The sequence below is a fragment of the Oxyura jamaicensis genome, chromosome 12, assembly GCF_011077185.1.
Source record: "Oxyura jamaicensis isolate SHBP4307 breed ruddy duck chromosome 12, BPBGC_Ojam_1.0, whole genome shotgun sequence".
Classification (NCBI taxonomy): domain Eukaryota; kingdom Metazoa; phylum Chordata; class Aves; order Anseriformes; family Anatidae; genus Oxyura; species Oxyura jamaicensis.
In genome coordinates this window covers 6,984,098-7,011,732 of record NC_048904.1, presented here as the reverse complement: position 1 = coordinate 7,011,732, position 27,635 = coordinate 6,984,098, and the positions used below count along the sequence as shown (strand labels likewise).

At 50.4% G+C, this 27,635-nt stretch overlaps 1 long non-coding RNA gene across 1 annotated transcript in view; it reads right to left on the bottom strand.

The window, feature by feature from the left end:
- The window catches only part of LOC118173155, a 50,757-nt gene extending 27,633 nt beyond the window's left edge, over positions 1-23,124 (bottom strand). The window contains exons 1-4 of the long non-coding RNA XR_004754060.1: positions 22,602-23,124; positions 22,374-22,518; positions 4,814-5,764; positions 4,661-4,723 (exon numbers count right to left, since the gene is read on the bottom strand). This is a non-coding gene — a long non-coding RNA (uncharacterized LOC118173155). The remainder of the gene's footprint in view (positions 1-4,660; positions 4,724-4,813; positions 5,765-22,373; positions 22,519-22,601) is intronic.
- Positions 23,125-27,635: the final 4,511 nt, after the last annotated feature.

Genomic DNA, 27,635 nt, shown 5'->3' with positions numbered 1-27,635 from the left:
GAGCCATCACCAGGTACACGGTTGCCATCGCCTTCAAGGGTGGAGAAGCTGCCTTTGCATAGAGCTGCAAAGCACTGCCGGTGTGTTGGCTTGCAGGTTCTGGGTAGACCTGGAGCTGACAGGGAGGTAGGATGGAGTTTTCTCTAATTTATTTACAACTTGAGCTCATCCCAGTACCTCTCCTCCCAAGAGCTCTGCTGCTGATCAAGCAAAGTTCCAGCTAATGAGACTTTATTTTTAGCACCAAGCAGTAGGAGAAGCTGAACCTTTCAACAAAGCCTCCTCAACACTCTAACGAGCACATTATTGCTTAAGGTAAGGTAAGGAAAGTCAAAAGCTGGGTGCGAGCCTGGATCTGGGTCAGCATCAGTGTCTGTGTCACCTGTAGCCTTGTTTTATGGGACGTGTGGGGGTAATAAATGCTGATTATGGGAAGTGGAAGGGAAGAGGCAATCCTGAGAAGTGTACAGATAGGAGAGAAACACATGAAGAGATAATACAGAACTGCAAAACTGTTGTAAAGAGGCATTAGAAGAGCTCTGTAATTGAGGTTATTGGACACAACTATGCCAGGCTCCCCCCACACACCTCTTGAGTACACGTCGTTGTGATGGATGTCACTTTCAATAGTGATAACAGCAAAGCATCCGTGCTAAATATGAGCATGTTAACTTTTACACTAGTTTAATTTACTGCATTGGTTGTTCCCGTGCTGTAAGCAGAAACTACGGCAGCATCACCACCGCAAGTGCTGGGCTCTGCGAGGAAGCAGGGAGGGTGTTGGTTCCTGGCTGAGCCTCCAGCTCCAGCCACAGCAGAACTGGGTCAGCTCTCACCTGCCTCCACGCACCTCTGTGTCCCTGGAAAGGCAGTGCTTCCACTACGCTGCCCAAAAAGCGACAGCCTCCAGCTCAGCACCACGATTGTACAGGGACAAGCATGATGAGGACTTAAGGGGCTGCATCGAGAAAAATACCTGCTTCAGGATAAACTGGTATTGAGATGGTGCAGAGCTATAAAACAGATCAAACTACTACCAACAGCAAAAGCATTCCTGGAGAATCTACTTCAAAACTGCATGAAAGAGGACTTGGTATCACAGTGATTTCCAAAACAGGGTGGGCATCTTGGAGCTGAGGTACATCAAGTTTTAATGCTATCTAAAGATCACAAAAAGAGGTTTGACTTCTTTCTGCAAGTCAGACCATCCATGCAGCACAAGGCTAGCATCACTGCTTCACTGGGTTCCTGCTTTCAAACCATTGCTCCTAGTGTCTCTTAGCCCAGCACCCACATCTGTAACAGAGGTGGCACCCAACATCCCTCGGGGCTGAGGGCACTGACAGAGGTGCCTCTGCTCACATTCAGTTTGGTGAAATCAGTCAGCTCTCTCACCTCCAGAAGGCAGTCCTCCCCACCAGCCCTTCCACTACAAACACAAAAAGCCTGAACGGGCTTGCATGTAGCACGAGGAGCAGGCACTGGGAAATGCAATCAGTTCCCCCAAGCTGCACTTTCAAATCGCAAATTACAGATTAGCTTCGATGTTAAGAAAGGAGTAAACCACCTCGGTTTGTTTCCAAAACAAAATAATGCAGTGTGTCATTACCAAACGCCATCCCACCCAAATGGAATTCGATGCTTCATTCAAGCCCAAACATTTTTCTTCAATGTATTCAGCTGATTAACTGAGGATTCAACTGTTTATGCCTTACTATGTGCTTGGTTTGGGGTTGTTTCTCCCCCCCCCCACAGTAATTGCATTTGACCAAAGTGATTCACCTACACACATAAAAGACTTTAGCTGGCATCTCAGAAGTGAGACAAGGCAAACGGAAGGATTGTCTCCTTCCCTCACCTCCGAGCCAGATTAGCTCACTCCTGCCGAAGAGTGGCCTGGATTCATGTCCAATGTCCCAGCCACTCCACAGTCCTGGAAAACAACTTTGTGTGTGTGCCTCTCTAAAAGCCAGAGGCCTGATCCTCCTGGTTCCACTGCTGTTACTCACCCTGGCTCTGTGGTACTGGACCTACAATATCTGAAGGTCTGCCATCTGTCTGCCTTCCACTGTTTCTTTCACAGTGCTTAGGGCTGCTGAGGAAATATTTGCTTTGCCTTTGAGAAAAGGTCGTTGACAGGTGGTGTAAACCACTCTTCCTCCAAGACAACAGAAATGGGAATCAGATCCTAGAAGAGAAAATCAGCCTGGAGTGTTTCTTCCTCCCCTGCTTCCTCCCACATCCCATTCAGACAGCATGAAAAGGTTGAGTGGCTCCAAGCCCAAGGAAAGGAGGACATATTTCACCTCCCTCACGGAGTCTACCTCTGTTGGTCCCTTGTTTGGCTCTCAGCAGGAAGCAGGGCTCGCCCTAAACAGAACTGAAGAACAAAACAGGAAGATTCATATCCTGTAGCATCACCAGGCTGGCAGGAGCAGCTCCCCATCTTTTAATGGGACAGCCAAGGTGGCACAATGCAAGCACATGAGCTGGAGCAGGGGTCAGTTGCACTTTCCAGACCTCACCTTTGAAATACCCTTTGTTAGATATGCTTGAACGCAGCTGAAGCAGCGGTGACACAAGAGGACATCAGCTGCATCACAGCACTGTAGCACAGCAGAGGATACAGGATATGAAACTAGTTTGGCAGCTTAACACTTGGTCAAAGGAAGCAATGCACTTTCCTGTGCACAACACAGTGTTCTGTGTTGATTTTAAGTTCACTTTTTACCTGTAACTCTGTGGTTCCTATGTGGTTTCACGTACACAAAGTGCACAAGGACATAAGCGCTCTCATTTTGATGAAAACAATCTCCCACTCAGAGCTGTGCAAGGAACAATAAAGTTAATAAGCTGCACAGTTACAGTCCCACAGCACACATCTGTCTGCACACAGTATCCCCTAGTACTGTGACCAGCCACAGGGAAAATCCGTATCCTGCAAACATCGTTTCACCCAAGCGACATCAAGCCTAATCAAAGCTCATTAAACAAAACAGGAGCCTGGCTGTTGGGCTCAGCAGCTTTGGGCCATGCCACAGCAGCACATGAATTGTTTCGCCATTTCTTTGCTAGCACAGGGATATATCTGTCCATTCAGAGCAGCAACAGCTGTTTCGCATGGAACAGTGGCTGGAAAGAGCAAACACATCGAGGAAGATCGTGACTGAAAGAATATATGCTTGGGGAACAGAATGGGAGGAAAAGTGGAATTTTAACGAGGGTGAGGAATGCTGGTACACAGATCCCTATCTGGCTCTAAGTGTCTTAGCCCCAGTGCTGTAACAACACAGCTGCAGCAGCACGGCTTCAGCGTGTGCAGTTCTTCCTGCCCTACATCCTAAGGATGAGGTTTCACAAGACGATTGATTCAAAGAAAGAACTCGTTTCATTTCACCTCCCTGCAGCGTAGCCTCGCTCCTCCCTTGGGCTGGCTGCAATGCCGTCCTGATACCCTGAGGAACTGATTCATCTGAAAAAGACAGCAGTACATAACCCACTAAGGGTTTAGTGCACACACACTTGAGGAAGGGACACGAGATAACGACAGTCTGCTGAGGAAAGCATCACATACTGGCTTCAAACATGAACAAAATGCAAATTTTGGCTGGGTCAGGACTTGTTACTACTAAGGTGCCTTCATGTTCACCAAACGTGACATTTCAAGCACCTCACATTCCCTGCTCAGTGCTCCAAGCAGCCTCTCCTCCCAGGCTCACAGTTACCAATGGTTATTCCTGTCTACGGAGCTTTTACCAGCAACTCAGAAAGGCTGCAGCACCACGTTGTGAGGGTCTCCCAAGGTTTCACTGGCAGCCAGCTCCCTCGTACCCGAGAAGGATGAAGAGCAGGCTGGCGCGCTGCATGCTCCCATTGCCATTGCAATGATTTGTTGCAAGGTAGAGCCCCCAAAGAAAGCTTTCCCTGCACAACAAGAGCACAGGCAGGACAGGAAGGCAAGTACTTAGCCCTTGCTTTGCTCCAGTTCCCTAATCCAGCACAAATGCATTTGGGGATTTATGGTTATTTTGGAAGCTGCCAGCAAAGCTCAGGGCCTATTCCTTGGGTTATTGTTTTCCCATCTGTTTCTCTTCATTTTATTCCATCACGGAGGCCCCATTGTGGGACACAAGAATGTGACCGGAACAATAGGCAGAACTTGCTGCCTCCAGGACTGCAGCGAGGGCAGAGCCACCGCTGCAGGACGGGAGCCAGCGGCTTCTATATTTAGCCCTTTCTTGCTTATTCCAGATCGTACCCTACACTCGGGAAGTCAGGAGGCTTTCACCACACCACTGTCCCCGAGCGCTGTGCATCCAGCAGGGCCCCTGAACATAAAACATTCATTTCCCTTCTAATAATGCCAACAGGAAGATTTCCTGCTTCCCCCTCCTTTCCAAATCCCTATTTTGACAGACTTTTTTTCTGTATATAACAAACTAAACAAAACCATCCTCTCCTCAAGGCTGGGGCCTTGGAGCAGCACCAGAACTCAGGAGCTTGGACAGCATAGCACCAAGGCTCTGCAGAGAGGTGGAAATGGTGCAGCCAATGCATCTGAACCCGAGCGAAACACCATGGCCCACAGAGATGTTCCCCAAGCCCACACCACAATACCTGAGGGCAGAAAGGCGAAGGAGAACCGGGTCTGAGCGCCCACCTGGACTGCTTTCACCGCAGTGACACGTCACACTTCACTCATTTCTATCAAAGCAAGGGGATCCTGCAGAGCAAGAATAAAACCACATCATTTTTCCAGAAACATTTGCCTAAGAGTTCTGCCCCACTGAAAAGGATTCAAAAAACATAAGACCTCTTTCTGCCCCTTCCGCAAGGTTTGTGGATTAGGACCACCCTGCACTAAGTCCCCTTCTAAGGGAGTCCCCTTTCAGAGCATGGCTGGTGGGCAGAACATGATGCTTCTTGGCACAACAGCCACAGAGGGGAAGCTTTCCCTTCCCACTGCCTGCAAGAAGACAGAACACTGGTGTGCACACGCAGGACCTCTGGCTGGTCCACAGGCTTTACACAGTCACCCAACCTTCCTTTTATACCATTTCTTCCTTCAGTGGAGAAGAAAGTATCCAAAACTCAGATTTAGAGTAAGGAACAAGAGGACACCCTGGGTTTCAGTGCCTACGCCTGGGACAACTCTGTTCTCACTCAGAGCCCCTTGCTTGCAGCAGATTCCAAAGAGCTCCAAGGAGGGAGACTCCATATCCTCTATGGGCAGCCCATGCCAGTGCTTGCCTATTCCAGTCTGTGCCTTCTCTTCACAGTTTGTTATTTTAGCCAGGATTGGCATAAACAAAGAGCTGAATTGTGTGTCTCTAGGGAAAACAGGAATTTTAGCGCCTCGGAAGCTAGCCCACAGCATCTGCAAAGCTGGGCATGACCATCTGCAATATGAGTTAAATACTGAGGAGTCCCAAATCTTCACTGATTTTACCTTGTGTGCCCACCCTGGGACAGGCCAGCCTTGGCAAAACCTTACAGGCAGCAGCCTGTGATGGCCAGAAGCTGCTTCCTCCCACCAAGGAGGGGAGGATCAACCCTCCTCCAAAGCATTTTTTAAATCAGTTCTGCCAAAGGCTGCTGGAATATGCCTTTCCCCTGTAAGTTAGCACTGCCCAGGCACAGATGGAGAAATGACACCTTCCAAACACCTCGTGACACCTATCACAAACCACATCACTGATTTGCTTTGTGACCACCAACTGGGTTAACTTTTCCTCACAGAGGTCCTGCTCCGAGGCAGGGGTGTCTGCCAAGTGCTTGGAGAAGCCCGGCCAACAGCAGCACAGTGGCAGTGCTGAGAAGAACCATCTGCCTGAAGCTTGCCATCATCCCCATCCCTCGCGTTCACACACCTTGACGCTGGCAGCATGGGCACATCGGCTGCATTCACCTGCCACACAAACCTCTTCTCCTTTACTTCTTGTGCATCCTGGAGGCCAGCTTCCCTCTGCTCGTTTCAAGGAGGCAGCGCCGGGTCAGCTCCCTGAACACTGTAACTGGCAGGTGCCAGCAAGCTGTGAACAAGTCCTGTGCACCCAGCGGGTCTGAAAGGAAGGGAAAAAGAAAGGCCTTGAGACAGCAGCTACTTACTGAAGGCAGAGGAGAGAAGTGGGCTGGAGTTTCCAGTGGAAGAGGCTGACAGAGATGCAACAGCAGCACTCAGGGCCTTACTTGGCCAGCAAAGCTCTGAATAAAATAAACACGCTGCTCCACCTTGCAGCCAAACCCATCCCTCACATTTTCCCCTTACCTCCCAGATGTGCCTCCCAGGAGAAATAAGATCAAGCTCAGACTGTTTGGAAGCCTTGGCTTCCACTGCCTTTGAGCTGTGATCACCTCAATAGCGGCAGTCTTCAGGCTCAGGGCCACAGCAACAACACGGAGCGATGAAAGATGCTGCCCTGGTGTCCATACAGGCAGGGCCACACGCCACTGAAGGACTTCCCAGGACATCAGGCCAAAGCACAGACAGCACCATTACCAATCCTCATCATAAATGATAAAACTCTCTCCACCAAGTAGCTCAGCTTCTCAGATCTCTCATTCTGCTCCTCCTGAAGGCTGGTCTATGTCCTAGCACCACAGTAAATGGGAAACACCTGAATTCAAACCTCAGTTCTCACTGGTCTTCTGCCACCTTCATCTTTTAGTTTTTAGAGCTCTTCCTTTCTCCTATCCATTCAGGAGAAAAGGGATTAAAAAAATGTGCTCTCTTGAAGTCATATACTTCAGTATACCTCCAGAGGTGTCCTTTCAGGGGCGATACTAAAGCCACGAGCTGTTCTGTACCCCCACGGGCAGGGTCTGTGCCCTCCTCGCCCCAGGCACCAGCCCCCGAGGAAATCACCCAACTCCTGCGGGGGCAGCTGGGCAGCCAGGCCCAGAGCCGCAGCCGCTTTCCAGCAGGGCGCAAGGCACAGGATGATGAAGGGCAGCATGCAGGGGGAAGGAGGCGGAGAGGGGCTTAACAGAGCCCTGCAGAGCACAGACACAGAGTAACAAGCAGACTTCCAACACCAGAATCTTTGGCCGAGTACGGATTATAACTTTGCAGATAAGTGCAATCAACGCGTATGCACAAACTTTTGCGGTCAGCAATGCAATTTCATCCCCAGCTGAACGATCCGCCGGGTGCACACGTTCAGATGTGCGCAGCACCATTCCTGCACAACTCCAAATCGTTTCCCATAAAGCCACACAGACTCTGTTGGGCAGGGGCCAAGCAGCTAAATAAAAAATGTCTATCCAGAGCGAGAGCTCTTCAGAGACAGTTCAGCATCTGGAGAGAGGAGGGGGTCTTGCTCCGAGGACGCCCGGAGAGCCCGACCTACCACGGTTAGCAGCACGGCGTGCCGGGAGCCAGCGCTGCAGCCCAGGCAGGAGCATCGGGCAGAGCCCGCGGGGCAGCAGCTGGCCCTTCAGCCTTTGCTTTTAGTGAAGCCAGGCTTGCAGTATTGTTGGTTACAAACAAAAGCCATCGCTGTTAGCATAGGCTACTTCGTTTCCTTTTATTCTATCTCCACCCATGTCATGTAAATAAAGCTGCAGGCAGCTTCCTTCAAAGCACCAGGCCCGTGAAGACTGCGCTCAGCTTCAGCAGGGAGCACGGGCACGGCCGAGGTGAAAGCACTACCTCCTTCCACCATGCCCCCCAGGAGACCGAAGCTCCCAGAAAAAGGGAATGAGTGCTTTGAGCAAAAAAAGATCACGGTGCCCTGCTCTTATTCCAGGCTCTGTAGCTTGGAAAAAAGAGCAGCCAGTTTTGTCCCCAAGTGCCCTGGATGTTATCTGACTGTGACAGGGAAGGAGAGAGAAACGCTTCCCTCCAGAACACAAAGATGGAATCAGTTGAAGTGGCTCCGATCAATTGTGCTGCAGCATCCGAGATGGTATTTTGATCCCAGTCCTACGAGACAGCGCAAGGCCAGGCAAAGGCAGATTACGTGATCTCTCAAAGCTGCCTTTCACTGCAGCACAAAACGTCCTCTGTGTTATTAGAGGACTTTTTGGGGCTGAATGAAATAACACTCTAAAGCTCTTGATTCCTACCTCAGGGCAGCACAGCATCATTCCAGCCCATCCTTCTCCAGGGATGAGATTAAATATCAGAGATGAATCGAAATGCAGTCAATCATGCAAGGCAATCTGCCAAAGCAGCAAAAAGGAGACGTGCAGGGAAGAGAAGGGTACCTGGGTACTGGAGTGACCTGTTTAAATGCTGCCGATAGCGGCTGAGCTGCTGGCTCTCTCCCAGGCTCTGAGGGATGGAGGAAGGGAATACAGAAATGGGAAGCTTCCTCCTGCCTTGGACGATGGGGACAAACACACATCACTTCTGGAGCACCAGCTGTGCCCTAAGACAGAGGCAGTCAGCTAGAAGAGCTGGAGACAGCACAAGGCTAGTCCAGCCTGGATCTGAGAGCTGGGCCCTGGCAATGATCTGGAGAGCAGGCGTACTATCTCAGGAACTGAGGAAAACGCACCCCTCTCAGCCCAGAAGGGACTTTAGGAAGTCCCAGGCCATGAGACTTATTTTTCTCCCAGAGCAGAGGTGTAAAGACCAGGCCTCCAGCCCCTGGGCCTCGATGGGTGCCTGCACACCACTCGTTTCTGCTTTGAAACAGCAGGAACACAGCCGGAGCCAGATTCCTTGGCCACAAAAGCACGGGCCGTTGAGGTTGGAAGCACGAGAGGCCGTTTTAGTGCCTCTGTATTTTACCTGCATTGAGCCAAAGACAGCTGGAGCCCGGGAACAATTCTCCTTGTGCTACCACCTCTGAGTCCAGCTTCAGACAGAGCTCTGCTGTGCCAGCTCAGAGAGCTGGCTGACTTCAGAAACACTGCAGTGCCTTTGTTGGGGGTGCCTGAAACCCGAACCACCCCAGAAACCCCGTGCCGTCAGGGTGCGAGGTCAGGGAGCGCAGGTCGAGGTTGTCCGAACCGGGCTGCTTGGCACCAGCTGCAGCCTCACAGCACGTGGCGGCAGGTAACCGCAGCAGGAGGGGAGATGGGAAGGAGAAGCAGCGTGGCACCAGAAACTGTGCCGGAAGGATAGAAAAACCACACCAAGAACTGGAGAAGCGAGCTGCGGGTCTCAGAGGTGTCTACGCACTCGCACACGCGCTGTTTCTTGGACTGTTTATCAAGTTCAGGAAGGAAGAGGGATCGGTCTGCCAGAAAGATCACAGATGCTGGGGCTGTCATATGATGCTCCCTGTAAGAAACAAAACCCACAGAGTGTACACGCACAGATAAGAGAGGAAGATACAAGGAAAGCCTTGAAAATACAAGGAAAGCCTTGAAAACAGCAGAGGACACCCTAACCCCACCCCAGGTAATCCTCTCCCAGGGGTGCTCAGCTCCCTTTGGGTAGAATACCTCCTTGTGCAAGTGCCCAGACATGCGAAATACCCCTTCCTCACTCCTAGGAGCTTTGACTCCAGGCAGTACAGAAATCAGCAGAGCCAATAAGGCAGCCATCGGCTACAGATGCAGCTAGAAACAGAGGAAGGTCTGGCCAGCGCAGTGATTTTACCTTGGCTCAGGCAAGAGAGCTCATCTCTTACCCTGGCAGTAAAACCCTACGCAAACTCTGCGCAGCCCTACCCTGCTTACAACCCAAAAGAGGAAGGAAACCCTCCGCCAGTCGCTAAGAGGAGTTCAGGGCATGGCTGAGGCTTCCAGGCCTGCAGAAGCAGGGACACCCACGGAGGGGACCGGAGCGGGGACTCTCATCACAGGAGCTGCACAGCATCAGATGCTCTCTTGCTCTTGGTTTTTAACTGCTTGCACATGAAGCCCAGATGGTTTTCAGAGTGAGGGAGAAGGGTGTGTTGCTTACACAAGCAATGCCATATTTCAGTAAATATCATATGCCATCCAGACATTTTGGAGCAGATCCAATTTCCGTTCGGCTCTGCTCAACTGGGGACCTGGCTCCTCCAGCAGACAGCAAACTCCATTTGTGCTCAGAGCACGTCTAAAACAGAGCCGTGTCTCGGGCAGACACATTTGGACCAGATGATCCTTGTTACACCTGGCATGAGGACAGGATTTCCAACGTGCAGCCATCCAGCCTCTGCTTCCAGGCTCTGCTCAGGCAGGAGCAGTTCACTCTTCCTCGCGTACGCATCGTTCCAAGGACAGACCTATTCTTGGTACAGAAGTCCAAACACTTTTAAAAGGTGGTCTCCCCAGTGCTGGTGGCTGCTTGCTGCACAGGATGGAGCTCGCTAGGACGTCTCTGGGACCAAACCGCTGTGAATAACAGAGCACACCTGACAAACCACCCCTTGAGAGCACAGCTCCGCCATCCAAGTCCTCTAGCTGGGCAGAACAGGAGGCTCGGCAGTCACACAAGCTGCGAGGAGCTCTGCTGATGCCAGCAGGAGATGCAGACCACAGAACAGTTTGGGTTGGCAGGGACCCCAAAACCCACCCCTTCTACTCTGGGCAGGGACACCTCCACCAGCCCAGGCTGCCCAAAGCCCCATCCAGCACGGCCTCAAACCCCTGCCACATTCTGACAGCCGCAGAGCTATTCCCAACCAGACACCAAGGAACACAACTCCACGTCCCCCCAAAAGCAGCTTACTGGGGAACGTGGCCGCATGCAAACAAAAGCTCTGAGAGTAAACTCCCGCCTTTATCACCACGGCACAAACACCTCCGTAAGAAAGGATTTCACACCTGGCAGGGTCTCAAACAGCCTGAACAAAGTCATCGAACGGCTGAAGCACAGGGGCTGCTGTGTCTGCACAGCCCTAGCTGGGGGTACGGCACCACCTCCGGCCCACAGCCAGCACCCACAGGCTCCAGGGCAGCTCTCGGATCCCGGGATGCACATCTTTAGTGAGAGAACTAGCAGAAACACGAGGAAAGGACTCCAGGAAACAGTGATAACAGGCAGGGATGGCAAAGTTTTGTTCCTCCTCGGTGACATTTTGACAGCAAGAGACAGTCCCCGTCTCTGCAGCCCCATCAGCTCCTCAGACAAGGAGCCAAGGTGTGCATCCCGACCGCTTGTGCAGCAAGAAGGACCAGCAAGAACTCACAGCTGTAGGGTAACAAGGAAAACGCAAGCTGTGGATGTTCTTGGTCACGCAGGGAGCTGTCGCAGCCAGCCACTGCCACCCTACCCAGCGGCCCCCTCCCTCCAAAAGGCAGAAGGAAGGCAAAAAGGCCAGGAAGTCACCTGGCTGTAGCCACCTACCATGAATGCACGGCAGGGATGCATTTAAACATGTCTGACTTGGACTGCCTGTGATCCAGGGTGCCCTAAAGAGTCCACACAAGCACAGCAAGGACCTTTTTTTAAAAGTCATGTACTTGAAGGACTGTGGAGTTCGTTTCTGTCACTGAATTTTTACCCTTAAGCTGTACGTAGCCATTTCTTCAGTTCAGGATGTTTTGACTCCTTGGGAATGATGAAATTGAACTTGTGCAGAGCAGAGAGGGAGGACCAGGCTCAGAGGTCTGAGCTAGGAGGCCTTGGCTCTGTCTCGAGTGCCCTTGGGCTCCCTGGAAGTCACTTCTCCCTGCATGGCTTTGCTCCCCTTGTCCACTGCCTGGCTCCTCGCTTGTGTCCTCACTCTCGAACATGAGGCCACTGCTCAGCTGCACAGCCTCTGCCTAGTAGGCTTCAGGATCTTACGCTGACCAAGACAAACAAGAGCTCTGAGCATTTCTTGCAGACTTGCTCTTTAGCCAAACTCACTTTTTCAGGGTACATCACCCAAATACGTGAGGCCCTTAACCTATAGGGCAAATGTGACAAGGAAACAGCAGCAGAAGGGAAAAACAACAAAAACAGCGGGAATCATTCTCCCCCCAAAAAACAAGCTATGCTTTCTCAGTGCTTACAGAAAGCATGGTGTATCTTCCAGGCAGTTTCACTCACATCCTTCCCTTAAAAGTCCGGCAAACGCCTTGCAGGCTTATTAAAGGGAGTGTAGATGTCTGTTTCCCTGGCAAAGATCAGGAGCTGAAAGCCAGGTTCCCCTCCTACAGCCCTCCTGCATAGGACACACCACAGTGGATGTTTGGTTCAAACCAAACCAGATACCCAGTCCCTTTTCTGGCATTTCTTTTTGCCACAGAAGCCAAAAATGACTATTTCCATGAAACGGGATGGTGTGGGTTTAACACAAAAACCAGCAAGCATGTTTTACTCCACTCAAGCAGTGTCTTTAGCGGGGGTTTGCCATCGCTAACATCCCGGTCGTGGCACAAGCTAGAGTGGCTGTGCCGCCGCTTCCTCCTCACACGCATCTGCTGGGCCAAACCAGGAGGTTGGTGCTGATAAAGCCCCAGCAATTGCCTGCTGAGCCTGTTCGTGCTTTTGTAAGGAGCGCTAACCTCAAGTCTGCCAGGGCCTCTCTAACTCACGTTTCCTCTTTTGTGACTCCCTGCCCCAGTGCTGCGTGGCCTTTCCCTACACAGCCCTCCATGCTCCCCCTGCCTTTGCCCTGGCGCTGCAGCCAAGCTCCCAAACCAGAGCCGACACCTCGGTCAGACTCCAGCCCAGGAGCATGGCTGCTCTCTGGTAGCAACGGAGGTTATTTTAAAAAACTGAAGTGGCCATCAAATACACAAGCTCCAGGCAGGTAGGCTCAGCCCACGAGCGCAGGAAGCCACAAGCACCCTTTTTAGTTACCGCACCGCAGAGACTGCATAACCACCCGTACCTCAAGGAGGAACAAACCAAAAAAAAAAAAAAAGGCTCTTAAATCAGACCAGTTGGTCACATATTCCTAAAAGACTCGGATGAGTTGTAACCTTGAGCTTTGTGGCACATGCATCAGCAGGCTGCGGGGCAGCTCTCCGATTACTTCCATGGCTTTCTCAGCACCCTGGGAGCTGGTGCTGGCACTGCTTGGACACTTTGCTCAGTCCTTTTGTGAGCTCTGCATGTCTGCATACGTCTCCCACGTTTACTTGTTCATGCTGTCTATCTTGGTATGCTACAGCAATTTCCCAGTCTAATCACATGCCTTGTTGCATTACCACACCAGTGATAGCTGGTTGAACCACACACCACATCCTTGCAATTACTTCTATTACTCACAATTGACTTATTTATTAAATTTCAGCTTGCTGGGCTTTGCCAGAAGATGAGCAAGATCCCCGTCACCCCTCCTTGCTGTTGATCAGAGTGGCCGAGGGCAGGTGAGTAGGCTGCGAGGCTGAGCTGTGAAACAGCCCCAGCAGTTTTGCAAGCGCTTGCTTTCTCCGGCAGCCGAGTTCCTTGCATCAAAACACCAGGACTTGAGCCCCGGGAAGTAAACTCCTGAATGGCAAGAGAAATCAAAAGGGAAAGTAGATGTAAATGAAGCCTAAATTAATCTGTGATTTTAAAGCACCCAAATATTTCCCAAGGCTTGCTTGCAGTGTGATGCCAGCTGCAGTTCCTGCATGCGGGCATACCTCTGCACCCACCCTCACCTGCAGATCTGCTAAACAGCAATCCCTAACAAGAGAAGCCAAGTGCCTCTAGAGCAAGTAACTCTGCTGCTTGTGGGGGATTTCCTAGGCTTGGAACAAACAGCCTGATGGTTCCTGGCTGCTGCAGAGGCCCAACCCACCATCTTGTGCCTCACAAACACTCCTCTGACAAAAGACTTTGACTCCTTGCTTTCAAAGGGGAACAAACAGAAGGCAAGTTCCGACAAGGCTCGTGGCTGCTTGCCCAGCCAGGCCTCAGCTAGTCCTTCATAGTAAATATTTGTTCTTAATTACAGTGCCGTTTGCCCCAGGAGCTTGCCCACAATCTGGAGGAGGGAGGGGGATTATGTTGTTGATAGGTAAATAATAGCTCTTTCATCCAGAGCACCCAGAGCATTTTCCAAAGATGAAAGCCTCCTGAATACTTGCCCCATGGCTGAGGGTGAAGGTTTAGAATCTTTGTCCCACTCTGGGGCATGCTAGGAACTCCCACCAGCTTCAGGGAGCCCCACCAAGGCAGCCAGGCAGAGCGCTATGCACCAGGGCCCCATGCAGTGAGGATGCACAGGAGAAGCACTGCGATATTTAAAAACCCAAGAGAAACTGCACTCCTTTCCTCCCACATTCAGCCTATGGTTCACGAGAGGCTTGTTCAGGCCCCAGCTAGGCTGGAGCAGCTACAGAGATGCTGCTGCACTTGTAACACAAACCCTCCAGCACCACCTCTGCTGCTCTCCCCCTCTGTGTCTTATTTCCAAGCATGTTTGCTGAGCTTGGTTTTCTTCCTCTTTTCCAAATGCCACCAAGCTTCTTGTTTTTTTCTTTAACCTCTGCTTAAAAAAGAAATAAAAAAATATCTCTCTCTCCCCACAGCTGTAATGGACTGGCCTGAAATCTGTTGCCAGCATTCAAAAATTATGTATTTTTACAGTTCCTTTCTAGCATCATTAATTCATCTTTCTCTACTGTAATACTTGAATCATTTGGCATTTTCCTCCTCTTAACCAAGGCCTTTGAGCTCCTGGACAGAGATTTAATTAAGCCTGTGAACCCCCCCCCCCCCCCCCCAACCCCCCACTAACACCCCCACCACAGGGGGCTGGAGTTTTGCAGTGTCTGCAATCAGCGGTAGTGCAAGCAGTGTGAGAGCTTTGCCACGTACATCCTCCCCTCTGCTGAATTACCCCTTTGGTTTGGGGACCGCCAGTCCCCAGCCCAGCTTTTTCACACAAACCCAGACTCAGGAGCAGTTAAGGTAAACGTTTTGTTGGGTGATGTTTAGTGACTGGGGCTACTGGACCAGAAATGTAACTGGTGTCAAGTCTCGCCTCTGGTACGTGGCTGAGTCCTACCTTCCTGAACCTCTTTATTACATCCCTCGGATGTTTACTTTGCTTCCTGCCACTGAATTTGTCAGCCAGGCTTCCTGGCCATTACGGTAGTCATAAGGTACATGGTTAGGGATGCATTTTATGGTGTGCCTAAACAGGCAGTTAATCTTATAAACCTGTGTGTATCTGCAGCCTATATAGGTTAACACTCGTAAAGAAACACAGAACGTTTAGGAGCAGAAGTCAACAAGGAGGCAAGTGCTGAACAGCCACTTTCGTAACAACCTTTTGCTTATTCCTGACGGAGGCCAAGCCCTTAACACAGCAGTCGGCCTCAAGCCCCAGACCTCGCCCACATCCTCCACCTGTCAGAGGAAAAAGTACCTTAAAACAGAAAGCATCATCGGGTTTCAGCTGCTCACCCAGAGTCACACTCTCCTGAGCAGCCCTGAGCCTCCCCAGCCCAGATCAGCAGCTTACAGCCTTGTCAAAGATGGAAGAACATGGTTTGGGGTCAAGGTGCCTTTCTCCTTTTGAAAGCACTGGGTGGTGAGAGGGGGAAGCAGCAGGCACCACAAGCAAGTTTACACACAAAGGGTTGAAACTGAAAGAAAAAGCATTCCCACAAAAACAAATGACTTCCAGATTAATGCTTTTTCCTGTCCCGATACAGGACAAACGATCTTAAAGTGCTAGCAAGGAGCTGTTTCTCCTAACTCTGTTCTCTCACAGCTGCTAAGCACTTCTGGAGGAGAGGGAGTGGGGCTGTACAGGTCTCTCGCAGAGCACAGCAGCCTGAAAGGAGCAGCAATAGCTGAAAAGCCCTGGAAGGGCAGTAACAGCAATGACTTCTCGAATGAACTCTCCTTGAGACCAAAGCAAAAAGCCCTGGCTCTTGATCCTTGCAATCCCCTGAAATAATCAGAGGAAGGATACACATACATCTAAGGCAATTTATTCAAAGTTTAGGCACACACCCCCTTACCTTTGGCAATACACATCATAAATATTCACTAGGGAATGGAGCAGGGCAGGGGAGACTGGGAGACACCACACGCGGCGTGAGTCACAGCAAGCCGTGGCAGAGGATTCATTAACTGGATTCAGGTGAACCTATTAGCTACCCAATTGCTTCACATCAGGCTGTAGAGTAATTAGGGCTGCAATTCAGAAGGATTTACCAGAATATTTTTTTATTAAAGCACAGTTGTTAATCAGCCTGACTAAAGTCTCCAGAACCATTAGCCTGCTGCACAGGAGTCATAATTACTTCATCCACTTGGGAAGAAGGGCATCAAAGAAACCACCTGGGACTGTCTACAAGCTTAGAGGAGCAAAGAAAACCCGTGGAATTCAGTGGGGCATCTCCCTTTACCGTCACCACAGGCTTTTGATCAGGTTTCCAACAGAGCATTTGGGAGGCCAGCAGAGAAGGCAGAAACATCAGGCCTACATAGGAAGGATCTGCCATCAGAAAATACAGCCAGGCACCACCCAGATGTATTTATTAGTTGACTCAGAGTTACTGCCTAAGTCCTAATTGCTGCCTAAAAGTTTAGTGGTCCACCTGAATTACATGATCTGTATCTGCTGAGGATGTCTGGCCGCCCTGCAGCACCTCAGCGAGGCAGAGCCCACACTTCCCCTCGGGAAGGCGGCTGCAGGCAGCAAAAGGGCCGTGTCTGCTAACGGAGCAGGGGAGCACCACCGACCCCAAACTCCCAGAGCTTGTCCAGCCCTGGGAACAGAGCGTGGGACCTCCAGTCCCCGACCTCGCTGCCACCAGGTGACCCACATTAACCAAGACAGTTTATCAACAGTCTAAATGGAAGTTCAGAAAGGAGAACACAAGAAAAGAACAACTAGAAATACGCACGTCCACCCAGGCTGCAGGGACACGGAAATAACATCAGGGCAGTAACAAGCAGCCAGCCATCACCGCTGGCACTGGAAGGGAGGAGGTCTGCTTGTAATTACCAGGCACCTTCAGAAGAAATATCTGGAGTTTTTGCTCTCCAGAGAGCAGAGGCTGATGTATTTTTTTTGCCCAGGGTCTCCAAATAGCTGATTTGCTGCTCCCTGTACTGCCTTGCCCAAGCCTGGACCTGTGGAAAGCGTGTGGTGGACCTCCGACAGGGTCTTCCTCAGAAACCCTGTTCAAACACACGGCAGAGAAGACAGAAGTCTTTTGAAGCGTTAAATACCTTACTGTTCTAAGTGGAGAGGGTAGAGGAGATTTTGCCAGCTCCCCCTCCTTGAGCACACGCATCCTACAGGGAAGGGATTCACTCCAGCCAGAACTTAGGTTAATTTTCCCAATTTCATGGGCTTTCCTGAGATGGTGAGCTGGGAAAAAGAGAGGTCAGCCACTCCTCTCACAGCCAACACAACAAGACGGTTTGGGTGATGTCCTGAAGTGAGTCCCATCATTCTTCCACTGATGTCAGGAGAGCCTGTATGGTGCCTAAACTTAGCATGGGTTTTACATCATTAGCCTCCTACAGCACCTAGCACAGGGCTAATGATCTAATGTAAGTAATTAAACATAAAATCATGGTTGGCAGTTGACAGAGGAAGAGAGTTGGCTGGAACAGCTCACAATGACAGTTTGTTCATCCCTTGCCCTAATCCAAGCTGCAGAGGTGAGAAGTGCTGCCTGGCCAGGCAGGGACCTCTCCATGTCTCAGCACAGAAGACAAGGACCCTCCCAAGATCCCCGCCCAACCAACCCACCTGCAAACTGTCTGACCTGAGGGGGTAACTGCCTGGCTCTGACCTGCTGGCATCCCTACAGAAGCGGGTAAGAGAAAGCAAGAAGTCACTCCAACAGCTTCCAAAGCCTTTTCCAAATAAAGCAGTAATAATAAATACAGATATCATCTTCCTAAGCCATCGATACTGACATTAACTAAACATTTTGCTTTTTTACAACTGGACAGTAGAGCTAGAAGTTGGGCCAACAGCTGAAGGGGTTTAGCTCCTTTCTCAGGTCACACATTAGCCGTGAGCAGACTCCATCTGTGGTGACTGTACTCATTATGCTCAGTTGTGCAGTATGTGCTTCAGGTGAGCATATTTAAGCTAAAAGATGATTCCCAAGTGATTCCTTCTTGTCACCAGATCACACTGTGACTTCCAAGTCCACGATCACCAAAATTGCCTACTGAATTTCTATTCCAGTTGGAGACATCCTTACGGGATTTGGTTTTCTAGGCACTGCTTATGGGATATCTCACATTCGTTTGGGAGAACTTCCTCGGTCACTTAAGATCTAGGCCACATTTCTCTTTAATTTTAAATCTGAAAGTCATGCAAAGAGTTTCCAAATTACAGACTCACATTCCACAAACACTGCTGAGAATAAACTGCTCATGTTCCCATGGAACTCCTGAGAAGTCCTGGACGCACAGCCAGCAGCTCTGTGTGCTGTGTCCCTTTGAAACCTTTTCAACCCTCCTCGCCCCCCCAAGGCTTCATTGAGCTCCACTGGACAGAAACCCAGAAGTTAAACATTTCCTTTTCTAGTACATCACACCAAGTGATACTTGATTCACAGATCCTCCAGGCCTAGAAGGCTTCCTGTTATTAAGGAACAATGTCTCCAAAATGAAGCATTCTTTGTGTTTCCTTGTTTACACTTCCATTTTTTGCTGCCAGTTTGCATCTTTTTTTTTTTTTTCTTGCAAAGCAAGAAACAGTTTCAATTAACTAAATACAGATTCCTGTACATATTCCCTACAGGGCAGAGGAAGAACAAGAAATTGCATATGGGTTATAGCCCGTTTCCTTTTCAGATTTAAGTGACTCCTTAAAACCCCTTGCACAGTAGACACCTGTCTCCCAGTAGGTGCAGGAGAAGCAGCGAAAGAGGAGACTCTGAGTCCCAGCAGCTACTCGAGTGCCACAACGCTTGCTGAAAGCAGCGGGCCTTTATCAGAAAGGCCTGCCAGAAGCAGAACCACCCATTCCTCTCAATCCACGTCTGCAGGAAACGTGATAATTTTGATATTTTTAAAAACAAAATATAAATAAGGATACTGGACTTGCCAGCTTGTTATTTCACAACAACCCTGCCACAGGGGTGCTGGCCGCAGTCGCGTCCCTGCTAACTGTGGCGGTGAAGACCAGGGAAGGAGAACAATTGCACTCACCCTAAATTGGTTCTTGCTGCTTATTTTGGAGCAGCACACCTGAAATCCCATTTAGAGCCAGGCAAGATGAAGACATGTAAACTAGAAGTAGGCTGTGTTCTCCATTTAAAGCTTTGCTCTGCTCACCAGGAGCATCTGACTGCAGGTGATTGAAATCACCTCTTTGGTTTTGTTTGGTGCTTTGGATTCCTGTCCATGGCCAGTGGTAACCAAGCACGTGACAAGAATCCCTGCCTTCCCCACCCTGCTCTGCCCAACACAGGAGTTCACCCAAAGCCCAGCACTGGGCACTCGATCAGGAAAGGCTTCTGCTTTCAGGAAACTGGTTACTTCCCCAAAGCTGTCCCGGTAACAAGTTTAACGAATGAAGAGTGCCCTAAGGAGAACAGAGACAAGCGAGAGTTTGGTGCGGTGCTTCCTCCCCACCCTCCTCACAGCACACCAGTCCCTCCCAGCACTGTGAAGAACCTTCTCCAGGGCTGCCCCTGAGCTGGAGCTGGGAGTCGGGCCATCCTATGTCCTGGAACTCCACCCTGAGATCCTCCTGTATGCTCTGCATCCCCTCCGGGACGACTGCCAGCAGCTTCTTTCTTCGGGTCTTCCCACAGAGCAGGACACTGCTGCCAGCACTCCCCCAGGGGACACCTTCCCAGGTGGGGATGGATGGCTGCAGACCAGGACTCCAGCAGCTTGGAGAAGAAGACTGGGCCCACCAGGTTCTGGGGAAAGCTGCCTGGTTAGACTCTGTTCGGTTCTTTTCCAGCTTCCTGGTGGTGGCTCAGCCCAGGGGCTGCTCACAGCCCGCAGAGGATGTCCCCTTCCCTCCCTGTCCTGCATGGCTGGGCTCCGGGCTCTGCACAGCCAGCTGGCAGCACGGGGACTCCCCGTCCTGCAGGGGACCAGCTCTCAGCACCTCACACAAAGCAGGTGTTCTCCAAACCCAGTGCCACCGGGGCTTTACATGCATGCTGTCCCCTTTAGCCTGCAGGGTGTCTGCTGCCAGTAAAGGGGGAAACAGCACACGCTGGGACACGGCTAGCAAAGGATCAACATTCAAACATCCATGTTACAGCAGGACTCAGGGAGAAGTCTAACAGACAAGGGCAGGATTTGACCTGAGCAAGGGAGCAAAACATCTGCCAAGGAGGAGAAAACAACAAAGAGCAGCAAAATCCAGCAAGCCAGGCAGAGCACTTCAGCAGAGACCCTGGAGCAGCAGTGTCAGTGTTTCCAGACCTGACTGGCAACCAGGCAGGATTAAAGCTCCACTTATAAAATTACAAGGTTAATAGATGTTACGAGCACGTTACCAGGTGTCCTGACTTGCTGGAAGCACATCCCAGAAGACAGCAGAAGCAATTACAAGCACTCTGTGCACCATCCAGCTGCATCAACCACCCGTAGGCGCTACTCAACGAGCCTTTATCGATGTGCGCTGAGCACAAAGGAGGATCTGATGCATCCACACCATGGCACATGTCCTTTGAGGCAGCCTTGCTTGCTGCCAGAGTTCATCTTAAACACTGCCAGTTAAAAGAGGAAAAAAAAAAAAAAAAAAAAAAAAAAAAAAAAAAAAAAAAAAAAGAAAAAAAAAAAAGAAAAGAAACAAAGAAAAAAGCAGCTAGAGCCAAACTGTGCACGGTTTGTAATAACAGAGGCATACTGTTTATAATAGACATAACCTGTTACAATGTCAAGACGACAGCAAAGAAAACCATTTAGGTAAGCAGTGGAAGTCCACATGGCATGACTCTTCTGCTGACCTTCAGCAAAAAATCAACCATCTTGGGAGGGCCAGAAACAGAAGTGGGAAACTAAAACATGGATGGGCTGAATGGTCTTGTCCTAATACATGTCTAGCATGGGGAACTACCGTATCGTTCTTCTTAGGGCAGGGTGGTGAGATCTCCTGCCCACGCTGGACCATCTAGAAGGGACAGAAACCTAAGCAGCAGCAGGGAGTTCGTGCATCACCTTCGCTTCCCAACCTTGGTCTAAGACAAAGCCTGTAAAGCTTCTGAAGGAAGAAGAAGTGATCAGCCCAGAGCTGGGCAACACATAAAACAGCATCACAACCAAGCACCTGTGAGCAGGACAGGTAGTAAAAGCCACATGAGTCCAAACCCACAAGGACATGACGGCATTTTCCAGGAACTTGCAACACCGCCTTCAGGGTGGGGATGAGCAACCCGTGCCCATGCCTTGTTGCACTGGAGTCACTTGCACGCTTGCCAGCCCATGCTGGAGCATCAGCTCCACGTGTACGTGGGGGTAAGGACCCTCATGCACCCTGTAAAGGCCATTCACTTCCCACAAGCATGCACGAGCTCACCCTGCTTGCAAAGGAAGCACACAGAGGCACCACAGGCTCTGTGCAGGGCACCACGGTTTGGACAAGACAGAAGGCACCTCTTCATTTTAACAGGCTGTCTGAAAAGGGTTAGAAAAGAAACTCTCTGGAGAGAATTCCCCGCCACATACAGCCTCAGCACACTCCACCCAGCCCACATGAAAGGTGAGAGGGAGGGACAGGCCCAGAATCTGACTGCTACAGGCTCCAGCTCGGGGTTTGTGTAGGAGAAAGGAACACCACCAGTGCTCTTCCCCCCACTAAAAGACTTGTGGTCTTCTGTGTTTTCAGCAATGTCTTTGCAACATTAAATACCCGGTGGGTATATTGGCATGTGTGCTTCAGGAAGAGTCACAACGGCCCTTTTCTCCTCCTCATGTAGTGTTTTATCAAAATCCACACTGAGAAATAAAGCGCTCCATCCACACACTGCAACTTCAATCAGTCCAAGAGTGCACAAAACACGGCTTTTGAAGCCACATTTCCCCGTCCTTTCTCAGGCTACTCCTCCTCTGGAGACACAAAGCAGAATCTGTCTCATCCCCTCTGCAGAAGCTGAGATCAAACGGCAGCTTTACCACATCACAAGTTACAATTAAGGCTACTCCTGGCAAAAGATGATTCCCTCGCCAAATGCTAAGGCTCTCCTGGCATTTCTCTTCCTATTGTCTGTATCCAGCCCTGTATTTATGAGATTAGCCTCAAATTAGGACAGTTTCCTCATTCTTCCTTCACTCTTACTGCAGCCTGGTTCCTGGGAACTTGATCCTATCTGCCATAGAGGTTACTCCCTGATGATAGGAAACATCTCGTGTATGTAGGCAGGAAGCACCAACAGAGGATTACGAGGGCTCTCTCCTAATCCTCATTACGACACCTCCACGGATCAGGAACCTCAGTGTGCCCATTTGAACAGGAACATCAGGGACCCATCTCACTCCTGTGCTCCCACACAGCGTCTCGCCCCACTGTGGCACAGCTTAAAGCAGCACACGGGGGCTGTGAGGGCACAACAAGCTGCCCCAACCCTTCCAACTACTTCCACAGCACCCACCTCTCGGCCAGAAGCATGGTACTTACGTGACGGGAGAGGGCAGATCAAACAAAGCAAGAGCTTTTGGAACTTGTGCCTTGCCCCAACATTGCTCAGAGGAGAAGAGAGGCAGGTTTAGTGACCAGGGTGATGGCTTTCCATCACCTAAACTGTTCATTTCAGCAGCTGACACTGATAAAGAACAAGATCCTCAGTGTGTCTGCTGAAGAAAAGCCCTTCTCGCTGCTTTGGGTGTGCTACAGGACATTGCCCACCTCATGCAGTATCCTTTTGAGAACAGATGTACAATAACCTCAGGAGTTTTTCTCCTCCAGCCATGCACTTCAGCATCTTTCTTCTCCAAACAGAGACAGAAGAGGAGGAGAAACATCATCGCCAGCCTCCATAAAACCACCTCACACACGCACGGTCACAGTGGGCTAGGTGTAGGTTATTACAGGACAGTACCTTCGTGGAAGAGCAGAGGAACCAGAGCCACCAAGCCCAGCTGGATTGAGCTGTGTCCTGCCTCATCTCCAACAGGAGCTGATAGCAGCATCTAAGGAAGAATGTAAGAACAGGGTGAGAGTGTAGCCATGTTTCATTGCAAATGCTTTCCCAGGATCCAGCTGTTTGCAGCTCCGGGACTTTCTCAACCAGAGACTGCGTAGTGGCATTTAACAGCCCTCAGTGGATTTTCCTTGCATTAGTTGCTCCAGTCTCCCCCAAACGTGCATAAGCTTTGTTCCCCACAGATCTACACAGCGCGTTTAAACTGATTTTTCTCCTAGGGGCTGATTTTTTTAAAAAAAAAAAAAACAAGAACACAGACACTACTCAGCACCAAACATTGTTCCTCTAGCCCAGTTCATTGAACTTCTGAGATCTGTCACCCACATGACACCATCCTGTTTTGAGCCCCCTGCACCAAATTACGATGAATTACTGGTTACAATGGCTCCCTCTCCCTCCTGGATTGCTCTGCTTTTCTCAGCATCTTACTGCACAACCCCACTACTCTCAATTACAAGGACTTTCTACAGCTATTCACCATAGCTTTTGTTTTTTTGCTGCTCTGAATAGCGAGCAGCAGACTTCATCTGCCATTTACTCCTATTTATCATTAACAGAGCCATTCAGCAGCTCTGACCTTTGACAGCCCCTTGTCACAGTAGACAAATGTCAATTCCCTATCGGGAAAGCTGGCCCTTCACCTTTCGATCTTCATTTCCCATCGTTCAGCTTATTATTTACCCATTAGAGACCACCATGAGGTATCTCAAAACCCTGAGAGCACAATAGGACCTCCAGCTCCCCAGGGTCCTGCCACCCATGGAGAATTTTCCTACCTGCTCTCTCTCTCAACTCCTCGGCTTGCTGGCCCCGACAACATCCCTCAAGAAGGGTCCCAGCCATGGGCGCCTGTGCCGGAGAGGGAAGCATAACTGCACTCCAGGCACAGCGCCGTGGTAGCATTTGGTACAGCCTGACACAACATGAAGGCAGCAGCCAGGCATTGCCAAGACTGCTTTCCTCAGGCTCAGCACCCTCGATTCTGTTGAAGTCGAGGTCTGCCAGACCACTCCAAGAAAATTCTGGAGCTCACTTGGTTTTTCCAGAGCCTGAACAGGTTCCCACACTAGTCCTACCACGATTTCCTCCAGCAACACCTGGGCTTGGAGCAGCCCAAGAGTCAGCTGCCATTACCCAGCAACCTGGCTCCCTCCCAAACCCTAGAATATGTCGGGAGAGAAAAAAACATTACTCTCCCTAGCATCCTTTTGTTGGACTCTAGTCCTCAATACAACAAAGATGAGCAGAGTGCAGCCTTTTCCCCCAGAGACAATTTGCCATCCTGCCACCCACAACCCACTCCATTGTCCCTGTGGAGTTCAGCCTTCACTTCCCAGTCACACCACACTTTTGTGAAGCGTCCTTCACACTCCTCCACCCCAGAGCTACCCAGATTTCAGCACCCAGAGAACAAGCCCCAGGAAAAGTACCTTCCTCTTCTTTCACAAGGAGCGGCCGATTGCTTCAGATAATGATATTAAGTGAACAAGTGGGACACTGAGAAGCAAGATCAGTTCCCACAAAGACTGGGTAGTAATGAGAGTGGTTAAAGACAGGTAATGAGTGGGTGGTATTTGTCAGCTTCATAATGTAGATTATAATTTATTACTCTTGCTACTGCTTTCGCTGCTGTTGGAATGCAATTAAATAATAGCACCTATGAGTCCTGCAAGTATCTGTCATCCCTGACCTACAAACATCCCCAGGCCTCCGCTGCACATGCAGTTGCATTGGACGTTCAATGGCATTGCATGGCCAACAGAAAGTATCTCAGCTTTCAGGAAGAAAAGTGAAGACCTCCCAAGACAAAACCAAAGGCACCTCCACAAGGAACAGGCTCAAAGAAGCTTTGGTCGTTCAAGACAACTAACCATCATCTAGCTTCGTCCATAGTTATTTCAGGAGGGCAACATCTGGGAATTATTCCAGACTGCCAGAGTTCAGAGCTTGAGTTTTGACACTGAGGCAGGGAGAATGTTCCTGTGTGCATCTTCATCTCTTGGCAGCCCACCACCACTAGCTGTAACAGCCACCACTTTTGAGGTAAGGCAGCCACATCCCAGTCTATCACCAAGCCTTAGTGTTCCCTGTTCAAATCACTGAGACTTTTAATCAGGCTCAGGGTGGTGACTGACCTTGTTAACCAAAAGCTGGCAGCAGCACCAAGAGCTTCCCTCATGCGCCATGTATGATCAAGGAGTGCTCTCCACAAGACAGACATGTCTCTGCTGAGAGGGTCTGTCCTCTCCCTTTGTCTGAGATGGGCCCAGCGAGTCTGGTCTAGGGGATGAGGCTGCAGGCACCGGACTGATACTGCTGCTCTAGGAGAAGTGTGCAGAGGCAAAAAGATGGGGCTTTCCTGGCTGCCGTTGCTTCTCACTGCATTGCCTGAAAACTGTAGCACTGATTCTGTATCAGGCACTGCACACTGGCAGACAGGAGCTTCAAACAGCACCAGATTGGTTTTATTAAAAAAAAAAAAAAAAAAAAAAAAAAAAAAAGATGTGTAAATCTACATGGGCACACATGCACTTTTCTCCGCTTTTATGGGATTTAAAACTAGATTGGGAATTTCTCTAGACCAGCCTCAGCAGCTGGCAACACAGGAAAGGAACTAACCAGTTGCTTTGTGCTTTTTCAGACAATTTTTGTGCAGTTCAGAACACTTCAGCCCCTTATTTGGGCCCTCATTAGCCTGGCATCCCTCAACACCATGTTGTGCTGCAGGACTCACTAGTCAGAGGCAGACAGGGTCAATGGAGAACTGCTGCTTTGCTAACTTTCAGTAACAACCCTCTGGCCCCTCCCTAAAACACACAAGTCCTTCCCTTTATGAAGGAAAACATGCTGCAGGGACATAAATAAAAATCAGTGGCAAATTTCAGCACTGAACTGCGCTATCAGTGCATGTTTGGGCACAAGCTAGCGACCACTGAAGTCAGCAGAAGTTTGGAAAGACAAAACACCTCCCACACAAAGGAGAGACAGAAGAAGCAGTCAGAGCTGAGAGGCAGATAAGCTGCCTGTCAGAACAGGCCTGGACTGTCCTAGCAGGAAGGAGTTGTCCAATGAGAGGGAAAGCTATTTGGGGAATGAATGAATAGTGAAGCTTCTTGTTGAAGCTAAAAAAAAAAAAAAAAAAAAAAAAAAAAACACACACAAACAAACAAAAAAACCTTTTCCAAACATCTCTCAACTTTCTGCCAAATGGATGCAGGGCCAAGACATGCAGGAGCCTGTGTGAATCTAGCACAGGATCACTTGCAGACAACAGCCTGGATGGAAGGTGATGAATGGTGGAAGGGATACACACAGAGCTGATCCTTGCTCCGTGGGAGGAGAGGGCAGCTTTCTCTGGGCTCACCACCCAGAAACCCTTCAAACTCACATCCAGTATCCTGCTTGGAACACCTTCAAGAGGATCCTGCCCCCCTGGCTCTCAGGGGGTCCAATCCTGCACAGACTGATGCCTGCTCCAAACACTCTGGAGTCAGTCCTGCCAGTCCTCCAGGCCATTTTAGAGCAAGAACCAAACTGCATCACTGCCACTGAGCAGCACTGACCACCTCTGCTGGTCTCTAGTGCATTTGGTCTCCATTTCCAGCAGGCCCCAATGTTTAAGAGAAAGCCAGGACTCCAGCCTCCTGCTGGAGGACCCCACCTTCACAGGAACAGCTGCCAGGTGGGAATACCTCAAGTCCCAGCTATTTAAAGCAATAAAAAGCAGCGGAGAAGACAGGGAAGCAAATGAGGATAATGCAAAACGAGTGCAGTTTCAGCTACGAGCACTAACAACCAGAGCAGAACAGAGAAAGAAAAGGCAGGGAGCACTGGTGATCTCGTCTTGCACCATGTGCAGAAGGGGGGCTGCACCACACAGGTCTGGGGCCCACACAGGCCAGCAGCATCAGCAGTCTGGAGCCGTGCAGCCAGCCTGACTGTCTGCACCTGCCACATGATTAATTCCCAACCCACAATTAATCCCCAACCCTTGACTGTGCCATCAAAGCCCAACCACAGCTTCCGTCCTGACCCAGCTCCCAGCCCAGCAATGCTACTGGGACACAGCCAAGCAGGGGAGCGTGGAGGTGTCAGGAATGCGCCCACAGGTGCCACAAACTCACCCGGATCCACTGGAAGCAGCTCCTCGTCTCCGACCGCTCATGCCAGCGCCATCACGGGCTGATTATGGCCATGCCAAGGGCTGCCGCCAACCCCACAGCAGAGGCATTCTGCTGCCACCAGCCCCTGAGAAAGGACTTCTGGGCAGACATGTTCTCCCACACCTCCTTCACAAGATGCAGCTGCATTTTTGTAGCCACCACGGTGACCACCGGCAAGTCTGTCAGGCCTTCCCAGGCCACCAGCCAGCCAGGGTTCCCCGATGTGCTGCCTGAGGCAGTGAAACCAACAAGGGTATCAGTGCAGCTGAGGTGTTCTGGAGAGGGAAGGGGTGAAAGCAGAACCGTAGCCAGATTATTAAAAGGAGATGGTGGCTACCAAGGCAATTCCCCCATGCTCCAGGCCCTCCCAGTCCAAGAAGAGGCTCTTGTCCCACCACCCTGGGGCTGCAGTAGGGGGTGCCGCCATGACAGGAAGGGTGGGCTGTGAGGGGGAAGCAACAAAAGCAAAAAAAAAAAAAGCCTCTTCCCGAGCTGAGGGAGCGACACCACAGGATCCGAGGCCTCATTGCACACCCAGCCACGGAGCGTTGTGGGTATAAGGCTAGGAAACAC